Raw genomic sequence first — 22479 nt, 5'->3', positions numbered from 1 at the left:
GCTTCAGGCACAACTCCAACCTCATCATCCACCGGCGCATCCACACCAGGGAGGGCCCCAAGAGTGTCCCCAGTGTGGGAAGAGCTTCTCACAGAGCTCAGCCTTGACCCAACACCAACAAAGGCACCATCAGGAAAGCCCTGCCAGTGCCCCCAGTGCAGAAAGAGCTTCGAGCTCGGCTCCAGCTCCAGCCCCCACTGGAGGAGCCACACTGGGCAGAGCCCCGGTGACGCACATTCCCTGTGTTCCGTGTTGGGAAGTCACCTTGCCGATTATCCTTTTGATTAGACCTTAATTATTTTCTCTTCTCCCTCTCTTTGTACTGCAAAAGCCAAGAGAGACTGTAGCCCTGCTTTCGTGCCTGAGATCTTTTGGTTTTGTGAAATTCTTTTCTCAGGGAATTTTCTGTAAACAAGAGGAGTGTTTTTCTAAAAACTGTAGCATTGTTTTTCATTCCTTTTCCTAGGAGGGACTTCTTGTTGATGTCCCTCTGGTCTGACCAGTGTGATTGACGAGGTTTGTCTTTTTGTCACCGATCAGATTGGTCTGTGTAAAATACTAAGGGAGACACATTTGAAAAACTAAAGGAGTCATTTTCAGCCTTCTGAAGATCAGAATCTGTGTTGTTGTGGTGTAAAACAGCATCGATTTTAGAGACTGGCACTGTGCAGACTGGGATTGTGCAGACTGGGATCACATGGACTGGGATTTCACAGGCTGGACCATCTGGATCAGAACCATGGAGACTGGGATCATACGAACTGGGATCACATGGACTGGGATGGCTGCTTCGGAACGATGCGAAGCGAGGCGGTCCCGCCCGGCCCCGGGGAACCGCCCAGTCCCTCCCAGTCCCGCTCGGGGACGCGGCCAAAACTCCCCGGAGCGAGCGCGGCGGTCCCGGAGCGATCCCGGAGCGATTCCGGGTCCGATCCCCGTCCCGGTTTCGGGCTCGGTCTCAGTCTCGGTCTCGGATCAGCGCCAGTCTCGGAGCTGATTCCGGTGCCGGTCTCGGTCTGTCCCGGAGCGCTGCCGGTCTCGGTTCTGGCCGCGGTCCTGGAGCCTTCCCGGGGCCGGTTCCAGAGCGCTCCCGGCGCCGGTCGCATTGTCGGTCGTGGTCTCAGTCTTGGTTCCGGTACCAGTTCTGGTGCCGGTTTCGGTCTCGGTCCCAGTGCCGGTGCCTGTGCGGGGCCGGTCTCAGTTGCGGTGACGGTCTCAGTGTTGGTGTTGCTGCGGGTTCCGGTGCTGATCTTGTCCCGTTCCCGGAGATTTTTGGCCCATTTGGATGATTTGAAGCTAAACCTGGTGGATTTACGGTGGATTTTCGGCACAACTGGCGATTTTAAGCGAACCCGGGCGGTTTTAGGACCGCGCGTCCCCTTGGCCCCGCCCCTTTCCCCTCCCAGTTCCCGCCCTTTCCTTGGCCCCGCCCTCCCAGGCCGGGCCCGGGCCCGGGGGAGGAGGAGGAGGGAGGGAGGAAGAGGCGCCGCGGCAGCAGGAGCGGGAGGAGAAGACGAGCGGAGGGAGCGGCGGCTCCAGCGCTCCCTGAACTGGCGGCACCGCCGGGATCATCGCCCCCATCCCGCAGGTGCCCGGGGAGGGGGAGCTCGCCCCAAATATCCCGGGGGGGGTCCCTGGGTTTGGGGATATTTTTGTGGGCGGATGTTGGGATCGGGATTGTGTGGGGCTGGGTGGGTGGGATGTGGTTTGAGAGTAAATCACACTTGGAGAGTTCTTGGTCACATGGACTGGGATTTTACAGACTGGGATCACATGGACTGGGATTTCACAGGCTGGACCATCTGGATCAGAACCATAGAGACTGGGATCATCTGGACCGGGGTGGCCGCCTCGGAACGATGCGAACCGAGGCGGTCCCGCCCGGCCCAGGGCAACCTCCCCGTCCCTCCCAGTCCCGCCCGGGGGCGCGGCCAAAACTCCCCGGAGCGAACGCGGCGGTCCCGGAGCGATCCTGGAGCCGATCCCGGAGCGATTCCGGGTCCGATCCCGGTCCCTGTTTCGGCCTCGGTCTCAGTCTCGGTCCCGGAGCGCTCCCGGTGCTGATTCCGGTCGCGGTGCCGATCTCGATCCCGGAGCGGTGCCAGTCTCGGTGCCAGTGCCGGTTCCAGTTTCGGTCCTGGTCTCAATCTCGGTGTCGGAGCGGTGCCGGTGCCGTTTTTGGTCCCGGAGTGCTCCCAGTGCCAATCCCAGTCTTGGTCCCGGAGCGGTGCCAGTCTCGGTGCTGGTTCCGGTGCCGGTCTCGGTCTCCATCCCGGAGCGCTCCCGGTCTGGGTTCTGGCCGCAGTCCTGGTGCCGGTGCCGGTTCCGCAGCGCTCCCGGCGCCGGTCCCAGTGTCGGTGTCGGTCTCAGTCTTGGTTCCGGTACCAGTTCTGGTGCCGGTTTCGGTGTCGGTCCCACAGTGCGGGTCCCGGAGCGGTGCCGGTCTCGGTTCTGGTGTCGGTCTCGGTCTCGGTGCCGGAGATTTTAGGGTCTTGCGGGTGATTTTAAGCCAAACCGGGCCCTTTTAGGACCGCGCGTTCCCCTGACCCCGCCCATTTCCCCTCAGAATTCCCGCCGTTTCCCGGACCCCGCCCCTTTCCCCTCCCAGTTCCCGCCCTTCTCTGACCCCGCCTCGTTCCATTCGTTCCCCGCCCTTTCATTGGCCACGCCTCTTTTCCCTTGGGCCCCGCCCATCTGCTGCCGCGTTCCCTCGAGCGCATGCGTACATTACCCAGAGGTGGCTCTCCCGGGCGCCGCCATCTTTATTCCGGGTCCCCCGAGCCGGCTCCGGCGTGTCCGAGACCTACGGTGGGGCAATGGGGGATCTATAGGGGATCTATAGGGGATCTATAGGGGTCTGGGGGGACCTGGAAGTCTCCTTAGAGGATTTTATGGGGGATCTGCAGGAGATTTGGGGCGGTCTGTAGGGGCTTTAGGGCGGTCTGGGGATCCCTAAAGGGGGCTGGGCGGGTCTCGGGGCTCTATCGGGGTCTGGGGGCTCTGTAGAGGGTCCGTAGGGGTCCGTAAAGGGGGTCCGGGCGTCCCTAAATGGGGTCCGGTGTCTGTGGGGGATTTGGGGGGTCTGGGGGAGTCTGGAGGTCCCCAGGGGGGTCTGAGGGGATATATAGGGGCTCGATAGAGGGTCCGGGGGCGCCTGGGGGACCCTATAGGGGATCTGGGGTTCTCTGCATGGGATGTAAGGGGGTCTGGGGGAGTCTTGGCACCTCTATAGTGGAGTTTTGGGGCCCATAAAGGAAATTTTTGTGAATTTTTGGCTCTATACAGCTAATTCTTGGAAATTTGGGGTCCATATTGGGCAATTTGGGGTGTTCTATTGAATTATTAAAAAAATAGGAATATCGCCCTAATGCCGATATCCAACAATGACGGACAAAAGACTCTCCAGCAGTTTAGAGTTAGAAAGTGTATGTTTAATTACGACGCCGGGCAGCGTGCGGGATAGCTCCCGAACACACGCGCGCTCACAGAAGATCACAGGGTCTTTTTATGTACAGAAGGATTGAATACCCAAAACGCAAATGTATATTCATGACTTTAGTACCTCCCATTCCCCGCTTCCTATGGTAATTAGCCAAAAGCTATTAAGCATGCGTGGTTTGTTCTTTGAAATGGGTCGGTGGTCTTTTTTATGGGGCGGGGTCTCAAAATGATGAAGTGAGTGAGTCTTCTTCGCTTTGACTTTTTAACCTTTTAGCGTTGCGTGACGACTGAATCCTGTTTTCCCAGGAGTATTTGATTTCTGAATTCATTGTCCTTCTTGAAGCCTATTGATTAGTCAGAACACACAAACATAAGTTGACAGGCCCCATGATTTATCAGTTCCTTAAATCCGGCTTCTGCTTATCAAAGGGGAAGTCTATCTGTCTTACTTCAGCAATATCCAGTTAAAGTCTGTAATTCTTCAAAATTAATGTTTCAATCCCCTTGGTCCCTGCTCCCTCGTGGCCATGGCAAGAGCGGGCTGGGCTGGCCCTGGCAGGGGGCTCTCCTCGGGTCCCTGCTGATCAGGGCTATGGCCCCGTGTTCCTCTGTCTTGCAGCCCTTGAAGACACGGCAGATGACAGCAGCCCTGCCATCAGAAACCTGGCCATTGAAACAGCCTTGGTCCTCCGGGCAGTCCAGAGAGCTCCGTACTCCATCCTGCGGAAGCTGCGAGATCAGCTCCGCAGGGCACGGAAGACACGGCCTCGACTGTCGGGCCTGGGCTGGCTGCGCTGCTGGAGCTCTGCGGAGAGCTGATCTGGGACACTCTGCCTGCTGGGGCCAACTGAGCCAGCGGGGATTTTCTTCTTCTACAGGATTCTTCTTTTCTTCTTTTTTTTCTTCAGTATATAAATATAGGATATGTGTTACAATACACAGACTCCCAGGATTTTTCTTTTGCTGCCCTGGGTGCTTTGTGCTCAGCAAGCTGCCCAGGCATGCAGCCTTGCAGGGAAAATGGCCAGAAGCCCCTCGGCCCTCGGTGGTCCTGCGGAAGCCTTTGCACTGCCGAGAGAGCGCGTGGGCGGGGGCCGGAGCTGTGCGCATCCCTGCGAGGCCGGAGCCTGGAGATGGCCACAAGCCCTGTGCCAGCCAGGAACCGCCGTCTGTGTCCTCCTGCCCGTGTGCTGCTGGCCGGATTGCTGAGGGCTCCGCGGTGCCTCTTGATCGGGCTCCTCTGGAGCTGCTGTGGGGCTGCGCCTCTGCTGCCGGGCAGGCTGGCCGGGCTGGGGGAGACTCTGAGGGGCTGGGCTGGTGGGAAGCCCTGAGGAATTGGGTGTCAGAGGCCACAAGTAGCCCCCGGGGAGCTGCCATGTTCCTGCCAGCCGGCTGCTCTGGCGCTCCCCCAAAGTACCTGCGGAGTGAGTGCAGGGAAAGGTGGAACCTTGCGCTCAGGGCCCTTCTCGAGCTCACTGAGGATCCCTCCCTCAATGGTGACAAGGGGGCAGTGGCTGGAGCTGAGCTGGGGAATGCAGTCGCTTGGGCTTGGCTGGGCTTCGAGAGCTCAGGCAGCTGCTCCCAGCTCTCCTGCCTCCTGGTTTGGCTGCCCGAGTACCTCGGGACAGGCCTTTGGCCTCTGGGCCCTGTTGGCACCAGGGCGGCGTTTCACGACTTGTGTTCCTCACAGGCCAAAAAAGTGTGGCCCCTGACTGAACATTTTGTGGAGCTCCTGCGGGACACAGATGAACAGTCAGTCAGGATGACGGCCGTGATGCTCAGCTTTGCAGTTTTGGACAAGGACATGCTGAGACCCAGCCCTGTCGCCCTGCAGCTGGTTGCGGTGCTCCTGCCACTCTCTGACCATGCAAGGCTCTGTGCCCCCAGCCACGGCCACTGTGTGCCCACCAAACACTTGGTGCCCTGTGGGTTTGCAGGCTCACGCCCAGCTGAGCCCCGAGCAGCCGATGCTGAGGTCTTTTTTTCTTCCTTTCATAGAGGATAACGGCCAGGTGCAGCTGCTGTCCACACTGCTCTTCTGAAAATTGGTGACTGTTTGCAGGGCCCCTGGGAGGGAATATTGGGGTTCCTGGCAGCAGGATCCTTGTGCAGCTTCAGGCTGGGGTGGGCAGCACTTCCATCTGCAGCTTCCATGTGCTGCTCCGGCAGCTGCTGCTGCTGCTGGGGACCCTGAGGGAAGAGGCCACGGGAGGGATGGAAATGCTGCACGGACAGCAGCAGCCAGGGCCAGGAATGAGCTTTGCCTTCCTGGCTGCTGAAATGAGGCTCCTTTAGTGCAAGAGGAGGCAAAGGCAAAATCAATTTCAACAATTCAAGGGAAACTGTGGAAAATTGGAAGCCTCTCAAAATGTCACACACATTCATCTGGGAGCTCTTCAGCGTTGGTTCTTGTAAAAAGCCTTTCCCGTTTCCCCTTGGCTCTGAGATTCTGGGAGCCACCGCTGGGCTTCAGAGTTCAACTGATTTTTATTTTCCAGGTTTTTAAACAGAGCTCGGAATTGGGCATCTCTTGCCACTTTTTCTGCTCAGAACCTTGAGAAAGGTTCTCTGCTCCTGTGAGCCACATCTTGAAGGGTGGTTGGCAACCATGGAATGCTCTGGGAAAGCACTTGATTGACTTCAGGGCCAGGCTGGAGAGCTCAGCCTGAGGAAAGAACTGTTCCAGATGCCTCTGTCCATGTCCAGCTCCTCACAGCTGAGTCCCTGAACACCCTGGGTGGTTTATAGGGATTGATTTTCCCCTCCTGTTCACTTGGAGGTGATTTTGCCATCCTTTAGAGGAACATCTGACCAGCCCCTGCCCCCATTCCATTTTATTCTCTCCACTTTGAAGCTGGACCGCTGGGTTTGACATGTAAATTGGTAGTGTCTCCCCGTTCTTCCCTCCAGCCCTCCATTGTGACTTGTATTAAACACTGCAAACGGCCTCATTTGTCTGGTGGGGAAGATGTGAGGTGGAGAAAGTTAACAGCATTTGTTTTCATGAACCTTGTGCTAGTAAAGAAAAATGAGGTTGGTCATTTTGGTGTGGTGCTGAATGTTGGGATTTGGGAGTTTATTTCTTGCTATTGTTCTTATTATTTATTAGTGTTACTTTTCACTGGTCAGATTTTTAAATCTTAGACACGATTAACCAAGGCTGGATGTAAGTCATTAGGAAAATTCCCTTGCACTTTCCACTGGGATTAAACGGTTCAGTGGACTCCAAGTTGCCAGTGGATTCTAAAGATGGGAAATCCTGTTAGTGGTGGGTTTGGTGTGGTTTGGAGCTGGGGAAGGCTCTCACCCCCTCCCGGAGGTGCCCCAAGCCCGCTCTGCTGCCACGTCTGCACTCGCGGCCCCTCGCGGCTGCCCTGCCCTGGGGACACGGTGGGACCCCGCTGCTGCCGGGCTGAGGCTCCTCACGGCCCCTCAAACCCCTCCTGGCTACACAGAACCTCTCCTGGCCCCCGACAGCCCTTCATGGCCCTTCATTGCCCCTCCCGGCCCCTCAGGGCCCCTCCCGGCCCCAGGCGTGGAGCTCCTCCCGAAGGAGAAGGGGCCGGGCCCTGCTGGTTCTCCTTTTATTTCGGTCGTTTCGCAGCCGTGAGGAAAGAAAGGCTGAAATGGAGCCTTTGCCCCGCGGTTCCCTCCGGGTCAATTGCGGCCGAAGCTCCGTGCCGGCGCTGGCCCCAGCACCAGCATCCCCGCAGCCCCGCCGGCCTTTGCTGTCCCCCCGTGTCCATTCCCTGTCCCCGAGGCCCGCCCGGCTCTGGCAGCAGCAGGAGCCGCAGCGCAGCGGGCGCCGGCCCGGCCCGGCCGGGGCTCCCGGGCAGGAGCAGCAGCAGCGCCGGCCCCTTCCCACCTGCTCCTGCCTCGCCTTCCAAGGCCTTTGTCCGGCTCCACTGCGGCCTGGAGCAACGCTCACCCGCCAACAGCCCAGACTGCTCAGGGCCCGCCTGTGCTGCCCCGACCCAGCCTCCAGAGAAAGGAAGGGTCGGCTTCCAGCGCTGTTTTCAGCACTGTTTCACTCCGCCCGAGGTGACGGCAGGAGGCTGCTGCTGCCTTTGCCTTGGCAATTGGAGATCGCGGCGGCTGCTGCACCCCTCTGGCTGCCGACTGGATTTTATCAGGACAACTGCAATTGCCTTTTTCCATCCTTGCTGCCCGCTGTGCTTTTGTGACAGTGAACTCAGTCTTTCTGTTGCAGGCACCGTGCAAAGAAGAGATTGAAATGCTCCCAAGTCCCCGGGCACTAAGTCGAGGGGATTTAAAGCCACACAGGCCACATTTGCAGCGCTCCAACACAGCCCTGCTGCTGGTGCTGCTGAAATAGAATCAACTTAGAGAGGCCATCACAAAAATTGCCGCTGGGGTGTCAAACACAATGCAAAAATGCACCCGGAGAAAGAAAAACCAGAACTTCTTGACTCACTTCATTGCTTCCTGCGAGCAGCAGAAAAGGGAGATGCCCAGAGGTATTTCCAGCTGCTGCTGATCCCAGCTGGAGCTCTCTGCAGAGTCCCAGCAGGAACCTGAGCCCAGCCCGGGGAGCTCACACAGTGTCAGGGAGATTCTGTCTCTGGATTCAGTCAGGGTTGCATTCCCCAACAAGTGCTGGTGCCACCTCCTGTTTTCTTGGATTAAAACAGTAACAAGGAAAACCTTACCAATGGCACAACTCCCCAGCCCACAAGGAAAAAAGAAAGGACAAATCGTAAAGTTTTCCAAACATTTGTCCTGCTTTGCTGCAAAAGTCGTGCTGCACTCAGTATGGAAATCCAGGAGAAGCTGCAGTTGGTGGCACATCTTGTGCCAGCAGCTCGACCTCGTTCTCCACCAAAGGTTCTTGAAAAGAGCAGCTGGGACTGTGGTGAAGGTTGCTGGAAAACTGCAACAGCTTTCCAGAAGTGAAATGAAAACGCAAGAAATAAACCAAGAGATTTTCCTCTATTTATTTCTATGCTTCCCTTTTCCGTGTTGCACTACTTCTCCGTGCCATTAATTCCAAATGGATCTCACCTCTCAGATCGATGACTTAGTGAGTTTTAGACCCTCGAAAATACCATGAGCCGTACACAGAGTTTGCCTTCCCCTGTTTTTGCTGCAAAGTAACGCTGGAGACATAAGCGTAGTGCTTGGGTCGGGCACGAATCCTACAAGCAGGGAATGTGTCCTGACAGTGTCTGAGCCTCAGCAGGGACAATGCACAGCAGCGACCGAGGGAATTCCTCTGCCACGGCGCAGGAGTCAGGCCTCTGGATGTGGGCTCAGCACGGCCAAGTTGCTGTGTTTGGAGCGGCTCGGGGGCTGCCCCCGGGGAGCGCGGGGCTGGAGCGTGGAATGGACACGCGGACAAACGGCCCCAGGGCTCCAGTTGCAGCGGCGGCAGCGGCAGCAGCAGCGGCAGCAGCGAGTCTACGGCGTCTACGGCGTCTACGACCCGTCCCCGTCCCTCTCTTGTTCCTCCTCTCCCTCTCCCGCTGTCCCGCACTCTGTCTCGCTGTCCCGCAGCCTCTCCCGGTGTCCCTTTCCCGACCTCCCCGGCCCCTCTCGGCGTCCCCGTCCCGGCCTCTCCCTCTCCCCCCGCAGGGCTGGGCCATGCCCCGGGCCCGCCCCCGGCCCCGGGCGTCCCGCCGCGGTCTGGGCTCCGCCCGGCTCTGGCGGTGCTGGCTGTGGCGGTGCTGGGCGGGCATCAGTGCCTGGGGCCGGGACGGCATCGCTGCGCTTTGGCTGCGCCTGTCCCGACCCCGGCCCCGGCCCCGGCCCCGGCCCCGACCCCGACCCCGGCCCCGGCCCCGACCCCGACCCCGACCCCGACCCCGACCCCGACCCCGACCCCGACCCCGGCCCCGGCCCCGGCTCCTCCCGGGCCCCGCTAAGGACACACGCGGCGCGGCCGCTCCCGCCGCCTCCGCCGCGGCTTCCCCGGCCCGAGCTCCGCCGCTCGGCAGCGCAGCCGCCGGCCTCGAGCCGCCGGGGCCCGGGGCGGGTGGGGATGCCCGGCCCGGGGCGCTCGGGGGGCGCTCGGGGGCCGTGTCTGGCCCCGGGCCGAGCGCTGAGGGCCGCGTGTCGCCCGCAGGGGAGGCGCGGGAGGCCCTGCAGGACCGGTACCGGCTGCGTTCGCTGCTGGGGCGCGGAGGCTTCGGCAGCGTCTACTCGGGGACGCGGCTCTCGGACGGCGCCCCGGTGAGCGGCGGGGCTGGCGGCGGGCGGAGGAGGAGGAGGAGGGCGGAGGAGGAGGAGGAGGAGGAGAAGATCGGGGCGCGACGGGGCAGGCGGCGAGCTGAGCCCGCTGCTGGCCTTTGCTCGCAGGTGGCCATCAAATGCGTGCCCCGGGCCCGCGTCCAGCACTGGGGCGAGCTGGTGAGTGAGCGGGGCCGGCGGGAGAAGCTGGGGCCCGGCAGGGGAAGAGCCGGCGGGAGCCCTGCAGGGAGAGCGGGCGTGGGCTGAGCGGGGGGCCCAGAGCATCCGGGGCTGGGTGAGGGGTTCCCGAGCCCTGGCACAGCCTCAGCCCCACTGACGGCATCGTGGTCCTTCGGCAGCCCAACGGCGCCCGTGCGCCCCTGGAAATCGTGCTGCTGGACAGGCTGTCCTCTGGATGTGGTCGCATCATTCAGCTGCTGGAGTGGCTTGAGCTCCCCAACGGCTTCCTGTTGGTGCTGGAGCGTCCGGAGCGGTGCCAGGACCTCTCGGGTTTCCTGGCGGAGCGGAGGTTCCTGCCGGAGGAGGAGGCGCGGGGGCTGTTCCGCCAGGTGCTGGAGGCCGTGCGGCACTGCACCAGCTGCGGGGTCCTGCACCGCGACATCAAGCCCGAGAACATCCTGCTCGACCTGGCCACCGGGCAGCTCAAACTGATCGACTTTGGCTGTGGCGCCTTCCTCCAAGACACAGCCTACAGGCAATTTGCAGGTGAGCCCTCTCAGGGGATGTTCCTGGGCATCTCACGGCCCAGCCTGGCTGTAGCACCGCGGCTTCCCCCTCTCGCTGCTAGGAGCAGCGTTATTTCTTGAGCCAAGTTGCTTTTGGGTGGGGGCGGGAGGGGGCCAGCCCCCACACGCCCAGGGATGCCGGGGCGAGGCTTTAGGAGTTGCAGCATCCCCTGATGAACTCCGTCTGTGTTCCATAGGAACCCTGCCCTACAGCCCACCAGAGTGGATCCACCACCAACGCTACCACGGCGAGGCAGCGACCATCTGGTCCCTGGGCCTCCTGCTGTGCCACCTGGTCATGGGGAAGCACCCGTTCAGGAGGGGCCAGCAGTTCATCTGGGGGCGCATCTTGTTCCCACGATGGCTCTCTCAAGGTGGGTCCTCATCTCTGGGCACAGGGGAATCCCGGTGCTGGGAGACAGCAGCAGGCTGATGAGCACCCTGCTCTGGCAGCTGCTGAGGAGGTGGCACATGTCCTGCTCTCCTCCAAACAGAGAATCCATGGGGAAGTTTAGGCACAGCTCTGGGCACACCCAGCATGGCCTGGGCACGGGAATGGAGGGGCAAAGCAGACGGGATCCTTCTCCAACTGACTGCTGGTTTCTGGTTTCTCTCTTCAGAGTGCCAAAATGTTATCAGGAGGTGTTTGTCCATGCAACCCTTGGACAGGCCATCCTTAGAAGACCTCTTCAGTGATCCTTGGCTGCAGGGTGTTCATCGTCCCTAGAAGATGGGAGAGGTCCATGTGCACAGTTTGATCCAAAGACCTGACAGGTAAGAGCTCCACACATCTCATGGCAATCAGTGCTAAAGAAAACCAGAGTGTTTTTGTCCTGCCTGTAGCTCTGAGCAGGGATGACCAGATGGGAACATCTGTGCTGGGGCGGAGCTGGAGACCTGGTGTAGCAAGCACTGGTGGCCACCATCCACCCTAGTTATGCTTGTCCTGGTTCGTTGGTGGCTGGGGCCCTGGGCAGAGCACTGACAGCCTGGTCTGGCCCCCAGGGAAGGAGGAGCCCCTGGAGAAGCTGTATCAGGTGGGGCTGCTGCTGGAGACACCAAGGACAACCCCAAGGATGCCAAGCTCTTCCTCGACCTGGCCACCGGCAGCTGAAGACGATCGACTTGGATTCTGGCACCTTCTTCAGACACGCTCCCTGGGGCCCAATTTGCAGGTGAGTCCACAGCTGGGGGGATGCTCCCAGATGTGGGCATGGCACGGCCTGGCCGGGCACCAAAGGTTCCTCCCTTTGCTGGGGCAGACGCCACAGATTCTTCACTCGGCCGTCAAGCTGCCTTTTGGCTCTGCGCAGCTGCTGAGGGCTGGATGTGCCGTGGCCGGCTGCAGGCTGGGCACGTGTCCTGCCCTCCTGCTCTGCCCCCAAAGGCAGCAGTGATGGGCAGCTTTGGGCCCAGCTCTCAGCACGGCCAGCGTGGCCTGGGCACTGCGGGCGCTCGGGACGAGGGGACAGGAGCCTTCGGCTGACGGGCACTTTCTGGTTTCTCTCCTTCCAGCCGGGCTCTGCGGGTGCTGAGGCTGCTCTGGGCTCTGCCAGGGCTCTGCTGGGCTCAGCCCCAGGCACGGCTGGGCTGGCCCTGCCCTCACATTGCTCTGACAGCTTTGCATCAGACGAGCCCATTCTGAGCCCACCGAGTGAGCTTTCTGCTTTTGCAGGTGAGTGAGACTCTCCTGCAGGCCAAGAGATTGCAGTGAGGGATCCACATCCAATTGGCAAGAACCCAAGCACTCCACACTTCCAGCTGAACGCCTGGATCTCCACAGGATGTTTTGTCTGTCCCGCTCTTCATTCCTTTTTTGGCTGGAATCGTGCAGCTGCCCTTTCTTCCTCCTCCAGAAGTGCCACAAGTGAGCAAAACCTGGCGAGTGGGCGGCGTTCCTAAGGCAGTGCAGTCTGGAGCGGATGGATGAAGTATTGCCCTTCTGCACTTCCCAAGCAGAGCAAAAAGCTGTAAGTGGGACTTTGCGTCTTTAAGAAACCCCTGACAATTTCAAAGGGAATGTGCAGCTCATTCACAGGGTGAGAAGGAAGGTCGTCTTGTAAAGGATTTGGGGTTTGGCAAAGTTTAGATTCCCAGTCCTGCTTGGAGCTGGCGGGGCACAAAGCAATTTCCTATTGCTTCAATCACAATTTAAAATAATACTGGAAACAAACCACAAAATCTTTTTTAAAAGGCTGCTGAGGTCAGCAGGATGGATCCATGCCATCAGCACATTTATGGAGTAAATAACGGAGATCTCATTTGAAAAAGTTCAGTTATCTCTTTATCCAAAGCTATAAGGTATTTTTACTACGCTGCACTTGGGTTTTGTTTTTATCTTCCACTTTTTTTCTGTGTTGTTTTTAATTTCCTTTTTTTTTTCTTTCCTTAATAGAAAACTTGTCCTAGGGAAGGAATGTCCTTTGCTGCTGGTTCCCGTGTGGAGCAGCTCCCCAGGCAGAGCCCGGCAGCTCCTGGCCCTGCAGGGCTGAGGCTTTTCCCCGTTGCTGGGCACAGACTGATGGAGCAGCACTGCTGAACACGGGGACACGCAGAGGGAGCAGGAGCAGCTGCCTGTGTCCACCTGCAGCTCCAAGGCCCAAACTCTGAGCAGACAGGGCTGGAAGAGACTGGCAGGCTCCCTGTTTGCTGTGCTGCCCCACTTGTGCCCGGCCCAGCTCTGCGGGAGGCAGAGGGAGAACAAGGGGCAGCTCCGGCCAGCCCCCAGCACAGGAACACCTCCGGCCCCGGGCCTCGGGGCACTGTCAGCACCCGCTGCTCCGGCCACGGCTTCTGCTGGCCCTGACGGCGACAACCAAACTGTGCCTGATCCCCAGGGAGCAGCAGCAGGGCCTGGATCCGATCCCTCAGTCTGGGGCAGGGCTGGACAAACGACCCCCACAGCAGCAGCAGCAGCAGCAGCACATGGAGCTGACTTTGAGCACAGCCCCCGGCACTGTTCCCTCCCGTGGGCAGCGGTGTCACAGCAGCCTGAGGCACCCGGGAGCCCTCAGGGCCCGCAGGGACTTGAGATGGCAGCCCTGGGCTCCTGGGGGTTGTGCAAGGGACAGAGGTGAGGACTCCCTCTCCACGTGGAGCTTCCCGATGGAAAAGGCTGCTGTGAGCAGGCAGCTGCAAGGGCAGAGGAAGGAGGGTCTCGACCCCTGGATCTGTGCCACTTCCACAGTCCTGGGCAGCAGCCACCGAGCCCCGGGGGAACAGAGGGCACAGCAAGAGGGACAAAAGCAGGCAAGGTCAGAGACTGGAGAGAGCCGGACCTGGGAGCAGGAGCAGCTGCTTCATCGCACTCTTGGAGAAAGCTCTCGGCTGTTTCTAAGCGCTGAAAGGCGTGAAGGGCAGAGAGGAGGGGACACCAGACAATGCTCCTGTTTGCACACCCTCCCCTCTCAGTGTCCCAGAAGGAATTGGATGAACTGTATTCTTCTCTCTGAGTCGTCTCGTTCAGCGTGAGCAGCTTAGCACCAGGAGCTGATGGAGCTGAAGCCTTAGGCCACAAGAGCTGACCAAGAGGGAACTTTTTGACCAAAGTAATGCTGCTAACATGGACCTGACTGAATCCAGCAGATAAAATCATGGAAATACAGAATCCTTTCTGTTGGGAAAGACCTGGGAGCTCATCAAGTCCCAGTGTTAAGCCAGCAGTGTCAAGCCCAGCACTAAAGCCTGAAGTGCCAAGGCCTGGACAAGAGGCCTGACTGAGGCCTGAACAAGCGACCCTGAGCCAAAGGTGACCTCTCGATGAACCTTCCAGCCAAAGGTTATCTTTGTATCTGCTCGTTAACAAAATAGGCACCGTCATTAGCGTTGTAATAGATGCATCCTCTCCTCAGTGAAACATGTATTGACCTTTCTGTATTTAGAAGCCAGACAAGGCCATGAAGTCTGACATCTGGCCTTGTTCGGGGCTGTAGGGTCAAAGGCAACTCCCCTGGTTCCTCCTTGGGCCCTGGCCAGGCTTGGGAGAAACCCAAGAGGAGGATGCAACCAGATGTTCCTGCACTAGGAGTGCTGCTGGCAGTTTGTTTATTCAGCACTATCAAAGCTGGGCCCTCTCCCAGCCAGGCTGGAGCCTCAGCTGTGGCTGGAGGCAGCTGCAGGAATTCCCAGTGTCCGGGAGAGGCTCTGCAGTCCTTGGCTGTGACAGCTTCCCCAGCTGCTGTGTGGGTGTGGGTGATGGGAAAGGCTGAGGGTAACTGGTGATGGATCTTTCTCAATCACTGCGGGCAATCCGTGGTAGTGACGGCTGGCTGCATTGCTGAGCTGCTCCTTCTGTGCTCCTTTGCTGCTTTGAACTGTAGTAAATTTCACTGATTCCTTCAGGTGGTGTCTGTGTCCTTGGTGCTGAGCCTGCCCACTGCGAAAACAAAATTGGCATAGCTTGGCCGGATCAGCACAAAATGACACTTTTTAAATCTAAAGGTGAGGAATCAGTCCTATCCGAAATTCCCGGATGGGAAGCCCTTCCCTAGAGTTCTCTGGCTCTGGAGTGGGCTGAGGTGGGAACAGATTTTTGACGGGCCACTGTATTAGAGGGTGTAAAGTACCCCACACTGGCTCTGAAATGGCTCACTACTCAGCCTGAGTGGGTACCACAGTGGTCTCTTGAAAAGGAGAGACTTAGATGCCCTAAAAACCCTGGTACAGGAACAACTGGCTCAAGGACACATAGAGCCATCTATGAGCCCTTGGAACACCCCAGTATTTGTTATAAAAAAGAAATCTGCTCAGTGGAGGTTACTCCATGACCTGAGAAAAACCAATTCCACGACGGAGAGAATGGGCACATTGCAGCCTGGTGTGCCATCGATGTCCCACAATGCTGCCTGCCTCCTGGGACATCCTGATTGTGGACTTAAAGGGCTGTTTTTTCACTATTCCATTACCCCCATATGATACCCCAAAGTTTGCCCTGACCGTGCCTTCTATTAATAACGCTGCACCAGTGCAACGTTACCAATGGAAAGAACTTTCCCAAGGCGTGGGAAACAGCCCCACGATGTGTCAGTGGGGTGTCGCTCAGGTACTCTGATCAGTGAGAGAACAGTTGCCAGGGGCATACTGTTACCATGGCCTGGATGACATTTTGATTGCACCCCAAACCAGAAAAGAACTCTCACTGATTCAGCCAAGCCTGTTGCAAGCGTTCAAACCACTTGGGCTGCAAGTAGCACCAGAGAAAGTGCAGCAGCAACCACCCTGGAAATATTTGGGACTCAAAATAATGAACCAGACCATACAGCCACAAACAATTCCGTTTCCAACCAAAATTCTAACTCTAAACGATGCACAAAAACTCTTAGGTACCATCAACTGGGTCAGACCTTACCTAGGACTGACTGACTCTCAACTAGCACCTTTATTTGACCTCCTAAAGGGTGACTCTGAATTAACTTCCCCCAGAAAATTAATCCTGGAGGCAAAAGCTGCTGTTGAAACAGCAGAGCAAGCTATCACCAACAGACAAGTCCACCAGATATGCCCAGAGGTGTGGATCACTGTGTTTATTCTCATTGTTAGTTTTCATCCTACTGGTGTTATTGGGCAGTGGAATCCACGCTGGCCTGATCCTTTGCACATTCCAGAATGAATGCTTCCACCTCATCAAGCAAAAAAGACGGCACCCACCATCTTTGAACTAACTGCACAGTTAATTATCAAATGTTGTCGCAGGTGTTTACAGTTGAATGCTACGGATGCTTCAAAAGTTGTCTTGTCTCCGTGACACAAGAGCAATTCTAATGGTGTTTTGCTAACAGTACAGCCTTGCAAAGTGCTTTGCAAGGACACTGGATCGCTTTGGGCACCTGCCCGACGTGTCTGTCCTACCTTACGTCCTGTCCAAGACCACCAGCAGCATTCTCCTGGTGGCCCCTCCACAGACGGTGTGGAGCCGTGTGTGGAACAGTGCTGGAAACAGCTTGTTCACCGACCTTGTGGAGAGCTGGGACTCTTAGAGTGACGGTGCATTTAAGGATTCTGTTTGTTTACAAACTGGTTTTCTGTTTACAGAGTGGTTTTTTCTGTTTACAAATTGTTTTTCTGTTAATTGTTAATCTTGTTAATTCTGTTAATTGGTTTTTCTCAGGGTTTTAAAAGTTGAACGTTTTCTTGTTTTAGTGTTAAGTTGTAGTTTGGAACCATAAGCAGTTAACCTGTAACATGCCAGCCCGGAAGATTGTGATCTCGCCTGACAGCTCCTGGGAGTGAGTGCTGCAGCTCCAGTGGTACATGGGACACATCACTGGCTGAGCAGAATTAAGTTTGTCAAAACCTCCTTCAAATTAAACCCATGCTGTCTTGTGTTACCCTGTCTGCAAAAGGGCCCTTGCAAATGGGATAACGGAAAACAATCTGCATTTTAATAAAAGCAAAGGCAGGAGATGTAGCAGGGTCCAGCTGGTTCACAGCTGGGCATAATGAGTCTGATCATAACAGACCCAACTGGGCTGACCTGGCTTGTTCTAGAAGTCCCTGGGGGAACAAAGAGCTCAGCCAAGCCCATCCAAGCCCTGGCTGCAGACACACCCCTGGCCAGAGATGTGGGCAGTGCAGAGATTCCCAACCAGTTGGCTTTCCAAGCCCGGGAAATTCAAACTCACCATAAAAGGGAGCTTGGAACAATGAATTGTGGCTGTTGGTCAGAACTCAAGAAGATACTGTGTGGTGTGTCTGTCTCCAACCCATCAGCCTCGTGTTCCACTATGTCTAAATCTGTGTTTCTATCTATATCTCTATCTTTATATGTGAAACAATAATGATAATGTGCAGTAATGCTGACAATACTGATTTGCCACCTTTGGCTGCTCAGGGATGTGACACTAAATACCCTACAGAAAAGCATTGGCCACGACTCAAATGTCAGTGCTAAACTTTGTGAGACTGCTTGCAAGGAATAAAGGAGGAAGGGCTGAAATTGGCGATTTTTATGGGGTTTGCTGATACTGTGGTGTGGAATGCTTTGTCTGTTAGTGTGAAAATACAGTGATTTGGACTGCTGGTGTTTTCATGTACCAGACTATTCACAAGCTGCAGGATCATCAAACAGACAAAGGGGCAGTTGAAGGAGCAGGTGAAAAAATGAGGAGATGGGAACCTGTCCTGATGGAGAACCCATCCCACAGATGTTCTCCATACCCTTAACAATGGACCCAGTGGGGAAATGGAAACCCCTGGATGTGCACAGCTGCGCCCAGTTTGCGAATACAACCGTGCACAGTGAGACTTTGACTTCTGGGGAAATTGTTCTGGGTGTGATGGCCCCTGACAGGGCCACCCCAGAGGCTGCAGGGCTGGACCTTCATGCGTTAGAATTAATTAGGACAAATCAGAAGCAAATGAGAGTTATCAATACAGGAATAGGAAGTCAGATTTCTCCAGGACACTGGAGGTTTGAGAACTGCTCACTGGAGCTTGGCCTTGAAAAGCGTTGATGTCATGGGAGAAGGAATTGATGCAGATTGTCAAGGAGAAATCAAAGTCATCCTTTGAAACAATAGTGAACAGAGTGGATTATTTAAGCCTATGGCGTGGCAGCAATTACTGATATTGCAGTTTGAAAAACAGTTGTGCAGAGAGGAGATCCACAGTGTCACTGCGGTCCCCTGGCTCCACAAGGCCCTGCAGGCTCCCAGGGCACCTTTGGTTCTATGGGGCCCGCAGGGTTTAGCTGGCGGGCAGGGTCAGCACCAAAGAGACACGCACCAACTTAAGGAAGCCCAAGCCCACCGCGGGGGGACCCGCCTCCCGCCGGGGCTCTGCCGGCACCGCCACCGGGACCCCCCAAAAACACCTCCCGGGGACCCCCCATGTCCCCTTGAGGGGCATCTGCGCCTCAGCTCTGGAGCCCTGCGAGATCCAAACATCAAGCTGCCCGGCCCCGACAGAAAAAAGTCCCGGGAGCCATAAATATATTTTCTGTGAGCTCCAAACATCCCTCCCCGCTTCAAAAAAACCGCCCAGGATATTTGGGGCGCGGTCCCCCTCCCCGGTCACCCGCAGGATACGGGGGCGATGGTCCCGGGGCGAAGGAGCTGCAGATCCAGAGAGCAGTGAAGTCACGCAGTGCCTCCTCTGCCGGCTCCAGCTCCTCCATCCCTCCTCTTCCTCCTCCTCTGTCCCTCCTCCTCCTCCTCCTCCTCCTCCGTCCGTGCGGCCGCGGGCCGGGAGCTCTCGGGTGAGCGGGGCCGGGCCGGGACACGATGGGAAAGGGGTGGGTCACCCCCAAACCGAGCTGGGGGCAGCGGAGGTTTGGGGGAACAATGGGAAAGGGGTGAGAGGGGGGGATAGGGGGAGGTGGGACAGCGGGAAGGGAGTTCCCAGTAGGGGTCCCCCAGTAAACCCCAGGACTCCCAAGCCCTGTCCCAGCGCCCACAGTTCCCTCCACAGCCCCGGCTGAGTGGGGGGCTCAGCCCAGGACCCGTCATTGTCTGGGGCTCCCTCGAGTGCAGCAAATGGGAGAGTGCCCCCCAGGGTGGAGTTTTGGGGGTCTCCCCACCATCACGGCTTTAAGAACCCCCGACAGTCAGGCGCCGCTTTAACTCCCCTTGGCAGGCCGACACCACTCCCGTTGATTCCGGTAGTGGAGCCCCCATGGGGGGCTTGGGGGTCCCGGGAGGGCTTGGGGGTCCCGGGGGGGTCTGGGGCTACCTGGGTGATGCCGATGGTGGTGATGAGGACCCCGTGCCAAGTATAAACCTGCTCAAGGGGGCTTGGGGGCATCTTGGGAGGTCCCATGGGAATTTTGATGTCCTGAGAGGGTTTAGGGGGTTCGTACGGGGCGTTTGCAATCTTGGGGAGTTTTTGGAGGGTCCCAGGGATGTTTTTGGGGTTCCAGGGGAGGTTGGGGTGTCACGGGGAGATTGGAGGTTCCCAGGGAGGGGCTGGGGGGTACCTGGGCAGGGCAGGTGACAGAGCTGGGACCCCGTGCCGGGTCCGAACCTTCTCACTGGGCAGCGTCAGCGTGTTCAGGGAGATCCTGGGGGACCCCGAGGGTCACCCCAATTCCCAGGGGACCCAAAATACTAAGGGCTCCCCTGAACTCCCTCACCCCTGGATCTGCTGCAGGCAGGGGGACACCAGCACTCGGCCCCCGCCCCCACTATCATGGGGGGGCTGTGGAAGAAACCAGGGGGGCACAGACAGGTCAGGGTGGAACCCCAGAGTCCTGGAGGAGGGGACATGGGGACAATCCCAGGAATCCCCGTGAGGGGCTTAGGGGGGACCCAGGAGGATTTGGGGGCGGACTGGTGGGGTCATGGGGGCATTTCCAGGAGTCTTGGGAGGGGGGGAAGAACAGGGTGAGCCCCCAGGATGGGTTTGGGCAGAACCGGATTGGAGCTTCCAGACGCTGAATCCGATGAGGAGAATGACCACGATGGCAGCGATGACGGACACAGCGACCACCAGGGTGAGATTCCTGCTGGATTCCGGCTCTGGGAAGCACGGGATGGTGAGGAGGGGCAGGGGAACCTCCATCCCACTGCGCCACATTCCCAAACTCCCAGGTACCACATTCCACATTCCCCGCCTCAGCCCAGGAGAAGATGCCGGGCTCCGGCATTCCGGGATGCTCCACCCGGCACCGGTGCTGCTCCCGCTCCTCCGGCAGCGCCTCGATCCTGGCCCGGGGGGGGAAGGCGCCGTCACTGTTGGGAATGATCCCGGATTTCATCCCCCTTCATCCAGCTGATCCCCGTGGTGCTGGGGTAACATCTGTACGTGTGGCAGGACAACATCGGGATTCTGTTTTCCACTTTTCCGGACACATGGACATCAGGGGGTTCTGGAATGGGATAACAGTGAGATGCATCCATGGAATTCCACGGCAATGGGATGGCAGTGAGGTCCACCTACAGAATTCCCATCAGCATGGTAGAGCAGCAGGATCCATCCGTGGAAGTCCCATGGGAATGGGATGACTGAGATCCATGGATGGAATTTCCATGGGAGTTCCCATGTTCCCAGATTTAGCCCTCGCAAATCCCGCATTTCCAAATCTCATATTCCCATGGGAAATGTGCCCTCTCCGCCTTTACTCCAGTGCCTCCCGCCCATATCTGGCACATTTCCGGAGACATTCCAGGCAGGTGTGTCCCAGGGGATTTGTTAATTCCTCAGCCTGGATCTCATCATGTTCCCAGCGCCTCTTGGTGACCTGGGCAGCGCCGTCGGCCACCACGAATCCCCCGGATCCCGGCTGGAAGGAGAGGAATTCCCGCCCGTCGGAGCCGAGCCGATCTGATCCGCCCACGCTCCCGTGGGACAGGAGGTCACGGCCGGAAACCTCCTGCAGCGTTTGGGGTCCTGGGGAGGGACTGGAGCCACGGAGACCCACGGAATTGTGTCCTAGTGAAACATTAATTTTGAAGAATTAAAGATTTTAGTTAAACCAGATATCGCTGAAGTAAGACAGATAGACTTCCCCTTTGATAAGCAGAAGCCGGATTTAAGGAACTGATAAATCATGGGGCCTGTCAACTTATGTTTGTGTGTTCTGACTAATCAATAGGCTTCAAGAAGGACAATGAATTCAGAAATCAAATACTCCTGGGAAAACAGGATTCAGTTGTCACGCAACGCTAAAAGGTTAAAAAGTCAAAGCGAAGAAGACTCACTTACTTCATCATTTTGAGACCCCGCCCCATAAAAAAGACCACCGACCCATTTCAAAGAACAAACCACGCATGCTTAATAGCTTTTGGCTAATTACCATAGGAAGCGGGGAATGGGAGGTACTAAAGTCATGAATATACATTTGTGTTTTGGGTATTCAATCCTTCTGTACATAAAAAGACCCTGTGATCTTCTGTGAGCGCGCGTGTGTTCGGGAGGTATCCCGCACACTGCCCGGCGTCGTAATTAAACATACACTTTCTAACTCTAAACTGCTGGAGAGTCTTTTGTCCGTCATTGTTGGATATCGGCATTAGGGCGATATTCCTATTTTTTTTAATAATTCAATAGAACACCCCAAATTGCCCAATTTGGACCCCAAATTTCCAAGAATTAGCTGTACAGAGCCAAAAATTCACAAAAATTTCCTTTATGCGCCCCAAAACTCCACTATAGAGATGCCAAGACTCCCCCAGAGCCCCTTACATCCCATGCAGAGAACCCCAGATCCCCTATAGGGTCCCCCAGGCGCCCCCGGACCCTCTATCGAGCCCCTATATATCCCCTCAGACCCCCCTGGGGACCTCCAGACCCCCCCAGACCCCCCAAATCCCCCACAGACACCCAGACCCCATTTAGGGACGCCCGGACCCCCTTTACGGACCCCGCTGGACCCTCTACAGAGCCCCCAGACCCCGATAGAGCCCCTAGACCCGCCCAGCCCCCTTTAGGGATCCCCAGACCGCCCTAAAGCCCCTACAGACCGCCCCAAATCTCCTGCAGATCCCCCATCAAATCCTCTAAGGAGACTTCCAGGGCCCCCCAGACCCCTATAGATCCCCTATAGATCCCCTATAGATCTCCCATTGCCCCACCGTAGGTCTCGGACACGCCGGAGCCGGCTCGGGGGACCCGGAATAAAGATGGCGGCGCCCGGGAGAGCCACCTCTGGGTAATGTACGCATGCGCTCGAGGGAACCCGCCAGCAGATGGGCGGGGCCCAAGGGAAAAGAGGCGTGGCAAATGAAAGGGCGGGGAACGAATGGAACGAGGCGGGGTCAGAGAAGGGCGGGAACTGGGAGGGTAAAGGGGCGGGGTCCGGGAAACGGCGGGAATTCTGAGGGGAAATGGGCGGGGTCAGGGGAACGCGCGGTCCTAAAAGGGCCCGGTTTGGCTTAAAATCACCCAAAAGACCCTAAAATCTCCGGCACCGAGACCGAGACCGACACCAGAAACGGCACCGAGACCGACACCGACACCGACACCAGAACCGAGACCGGCACCGCTCCAGGACCCGCACTGTGGGACCGACATCGAAACCGGCACCAGAACTGGGACCGGAACCAAGACTGAGACCGACACCGACACTGGGACCGGCGCCGGGAGCGCTGCGGAACCGGCACCGGCACCAGGACTGCTCCAGGACTGCGGCCAGAACCCAGACCGGGAGCGCTCCGGGATGGAGACCGAGACC

At 57.5% G+C, this 22479-nt stretch overlaps 1 pseudogene; it reads right to left on the bottom strand.

Annotated features, from left to right (window-relative positions):
* Nucleotides 1–19578: 19578 nt before the first annotated feature.
* LOC136304317 (class I histocompatibility antigen, F10 alpha chain-like) lies at nt 19579–21970 on the bottom strand (annotated as a pseudogene).
* Between the last annotated feature and the right edge of the window lie 509 nt (nt 21971–22479).

This window comes from Chamaea fasciata, unplaced genomic scaffold (assembly GCF_029207755.1).
Source record: "Chamaea fasciata isolate MVZ Bird 193981 ecotype frontalis unplaced genomic scaffold, bChaFas1.0.hap1 SCAF_72, whole genome shotgun sequence".
NCBI lineage: Eukaryota > Metazoa > Chordata > Aves > Passeriformes > Sylviidae > Chamaea > Chamaea fasciata.
This window is presented reverse-complemented; position numbering and strand designations above follow the sequence as displayed.